Source organism: Anneissia japonica, unplaced genomic scaffold, assembly GCF_011630105.1.
Source record: "Anneissia japonica isolate Jap-2015-1 unplaced genomic scaffold, ASM1163010v1 scaffold573_len2283161_cov171, whole genome shotgun sequence".
NCBI lineage: Eukaryota > Metazoa > Echinodermata > Crinoidea > Comatulida > Comatulidae > Anneissia > Anneissia japonica.
The window spans coordinates 2007514-2012244 of record NW_022719802.1 but is presented as its reverse complement, the minus strand read 5'-3'; positions in this window follow the sequence as shown (position 1 = coordinate 2012244).

The following is a 4731-nucleotide window of genomic DNA, read 5'->3' as shown; positions in this document are numbered from 1 at the left end:
GGCTATTCTGAGGCTTTTTAAAACAGATACGGTACGGCATTAACGCTCAGAAATATCTAAAAAATATTTTGTTTAAAAAATAAAAAAATATTGAGAACAAACTATGGTCAAGTCATGTTATCGTTTAGAGCCTATTAAGCATTTCATGAATCTATGATATATTATAATATTGACAACATCAATAGAACATATAGGTGGAATTGTGTCCAACCCGTCGTGAAAATGTACTGAATACTCAGTACATGTGAAAACACTTGCAAAAATAGTACTCGCTGCTTGCTTTGGCTCGAATTCAACCCTGGCCATCAGGTGCAAGCTCGGTGGTCTAAATGCATGATGCCAGGCTAGTGATCTGGAGAACGTGGGTTCGAGTCCCACTGGAGAGAACAACTTGCAAATATTTTTTGCAAGTGTTTTCACACGCACTGAGTATTCAGTACATTTTTACGACAGGTTGGGCAAAATTACACATATAGGCCCTAATTGATTCTCCTGGCGCAAATCCAGGTATTGTTTATTCCATCACGATAATAACAATTACGGTACCATTCAATAATAGAACAATCATGGACCCATTTGCAGTGAAGTGAATCTAAAATGTATCCATGAAGTTATGATGATCTGAAGTGTTTAAAAACGTACACAATAATAGTTGAACCAACTTTAAAATACCACAAATACAAATGTGCGTGACGATATTTTATTGCTTTAGAAATATGATTTCAAAAAGTGTATTAGTGAATCAAGCACTGAGTATTCAATACATTTTCACGACAGGTTGGGCAAAATACATATAGGCCCTAATTGATTCTCCTGACGAAAATTCAGGTATTGTCTATTCCATCACGATGATAACAATTACCATTCAATAATAGAACAATCATGGACCTATTTGCAGTGAATTGAATCTAAAATTTATTCATGAAGTTACGATGATATGAAGTGTTTTAAAACATACACAATAATAGTTGAACCAACTTTAAAATACCACAAATACAAATGTGCGTGACGATATTTTATTGCTTTAGAAATATGATTTTAAAAAGTGTATTAGTGAATCACGCACTGAGTATTCAATACATTTTCACCGTCAGGTTAGGCAAAATACATACAGGCCCTAACTGATTCTCCTGACGAAAATCCAGGTATTGTCTATTCCATCACGATGATAACAATTACCATTCAATAATAGAACAGTCATCGACCTACTTGCAGTGAATTGAATCTAAAATGTAATTATGAAGTTATGATGATATGAAGTGTTTTAAAACATACACAATAATAGTTGAACCTGGATCCGCCACTGTGATTAGAATCAAATATAGAATTTAAGCTAACAAAAACAACACAATCCAAAACACTAAGCCTGTATTGAAAAAAAAAAAATGTAGATTCAAAAATTCGGCCAAATATAGTTTGGCCGTGACTTTTCAAACGTTACGGCCAGGCAAATTTTTATACTGCCAGATTTGAGGAATCTGGCCGTCAAAAAGGCCAAATGGCAACCCTGCTCTACTATCAACACAAGTACATTCCGATCTTAAACTCTTATACTGTGATGTATGCAAATTAAGACTTCAGCTAGGGACATCATTGTGATTGGCTAGCATATGCGCGTCTGTAAAAGCTTAGGAATTGTTCTTTCCGCCAAAACCATTGCGGACGTAATATATTTCCAAGTCTGCTGTGCAGCAAAGTAAATTTCAGCGGACGATTTTGGCTTATGTGGACTCATTTGGCAAGTAATTATGAAGCCAAAATCGGTCCAGGACCGATTTTTGCCCCGGATCAAATTTTTCCTGACAGGCCCATATAATGTTGTAGAAAGTTGTTTGACGAAACTGGGGAACGGTGAACGAGATACAGATTTTTTAATATTTAAAAACTGGGGAAAAAACGGGGGTAAATATTTAAAAATCTGTATCTCATTCACCGTTGCTCAGTTTTTGATGAAACTTATTTTTTTTTTATATAGAAAAATCAGTTCTATTATCGAACATTTTTTTTCCTCCGGAGCCTTTAAGGTGGGTTATTATTAAAGCATGGGTTCGAATACGGGGTGGAACAAAATGACGAGGCATTATGGAAAAGCATGACTAGGTATAGTCAATATTGTTCATGAAAAAAGTGAACATTTGTGCAGGTGACAAATAAGTATAATGAGGTGTGGAGAACGAGGAGAAATTGGGAGATGTCGAGAGACTTATATCATAGCCTATCATTATTATTTAAAAATGCTACATTCCTGATGGTTTCTTCAAACACCCCTAATTTGAACAACTGTTAGGACTAAGTATGCCCACCATTTGATCAAACGTACAAGTAACCCGAACATTTGCGACCACTAATTTGGATAAAAGACGGTTAATCAGGGCCGTGCCACCGGTACGGTTTGTCAGGTTTCAACCTGACCACTTTTTGACAGACCACAATTTAATTAGGTTTGGAATAGGAAAAAGGTGCCAACCTACTCTCTCTTTCGCATGACTCAGGAACCGTTAATGATAGTTTACATTATTTTCTTCTCTTCAGCGTAAAATTTATAATGACTGATTAAGAAATTAGGATGCATTTTTTCCTTCAGTTGAAATTTAGTGTCTATAGTGGGCTTACATTTTATCAAAATCAAGTAGGTCAATCACTCATAGTGAGCTTTTGCAGAAAATCAGACTAAAGGTTCTATAAGCCTACACTTGCCTAGGACATATATTCACTTCTTCACTAAATTACCAAGCCAAGACAAAAACATGCCTTTATCAAATTTATTCCTGATAATTCTAGTATGCAACATTATTTTCTATAAATAAATATACTGTAAATATACCTTTTTTAAGCACTTCTCTTAAATACATGTCAAGCGCGGATCCAGAGTTTAACCCCATGGTGGGAGGGGTCATGAGAAGAGAGCTAGTTTGTTTTGTCGCTGGAAGACAAATTTTAGATATGGGGTGGGGGAGTCTTCGGCTTCTCCTTCGAAAAGTTTTTGTTTTGTTGATGCTTTGAAATACACTTGTGATTTTGATGTATCCGACATACAAAATATTAAATACCAAAGTATTTTTAATGTTAAACACACCTTTTAAACAACAAACACGGGAAAAACTTTTGCGTGAAATTTCGTATCAGGAGTTAACCTTTGCTCAGTGGCGTATCTAGAAGTCTTGAAATGGGGGAGGGTGCTGATGGGGGAAGTGGAGGGCTCGATGATCAGTTGAGGGGTGATTTTTAACTACTTGGATTCTCTTCATTTTGAGTTTATTTGGCTTAAAATATCGCCAAAACTAATCATGTTTAACTGGACCGACGTGTTTTTAGAAATTTCTGAGTAATATAAGTGTAAATGTATAAGGCGGTGCAACTTAATATCTAGCTTAAGAATTTGCTCCATTATGCGCGAGCCCAGGGCGTAGCCAAAGGGCGGGGGTCCCCCGGTGAGGTGGCTAATGAGGTACATCGACATTTCTACATGTCGATGGTTTCTCGAATTCAGCTCAACCAGTTTGTAGTTTTGACTTGCAAATTTAGGCTATATTGTGTTGTTTTAGTTTACAGTACATTAGGTCTATACATAATGGCAATCACAGGCATTTATACAAACTCACAGTATTCTCTACACACTTGTCTTGTTGCAACACAATGGCTAAAGCACAATCCCATTCCTGGTTATTCATGTTTCTAAAATTTAACTGTAATTCGTGTTAAGATACAACATTTCAATAGTTTCATCATGGTTTAAAATGTTCTGTATAATGAATAAACTGCTATAAAACAATATGTTCATTTTGATTCTTTAATTACATAGAAATTTCACTTAATTTATACATTATTATTTGAGAGCAAACAGGCTGAGGTCACGTAAGATAGCCATTTATATAGCCATATATAGCCCTTCGCAGCCCCTGGCCCCCCCCGCATTTGGTTTTTCGCTTCGATCAGAACACTTGTCCCCCCACATAATATCACAGACCCACACTGCCCCCACCCCTACAGAAATGTTCTGACTACGCCATTGCGTGAGCCCTTATATTGCATGAAGGGGGAAGAGTGGTCTTATGCGTTAAAATTGTATGTAGGCCACTGCATGATTCAATTTGTTAGGCAATGATGTGAATGATAGCCATCGGTAGCCATGATCTGTAACCTTGCTAACCTTGAATTGATTGTCAATCCCTCAATATTATCGTAAACAGAATTCATTGAAGCTAATACAATATCACACTGTGTTGTGTATGAAACAAAATATTGATTCCCGAGGACACTAAATACACAATTGCGTATTAGTATTCAATTGAATTGAATTGAATACAGGCTAAACATCATCACTTGATGACTGTAAGTATTAAACAAAAATCAAACAAATTGAAATAACCTCCAATGAATGAGACTTTTCTATAACACATTTAATACTCCAATTTCACTCATTTTCTTTTTAAAGTAGTTGTTAATGTAGTTTTTTTCAATTTAATTGTTGCAATAATAATCGTAATATTTTTATATAGATTTTCGAATATTGAATTGATGTAGGCAGTGGCTATCGGCACTGCCGCAGTGCCAAAAAAAGCTGCTGTTTTCTATCGGCACTGCCGCAGTGCCAAAAAGCTGCCGTTTTCTATCGGCACTGCCGCAGTGCCAAAAAGTTGCTGTTTTCTATCGGCACTGTCACAGTGCGAAAAGCTGCTGTTAATTAATCGAATCGATGTTTTTATCGATAGATGACGTTGGTGTAATTCA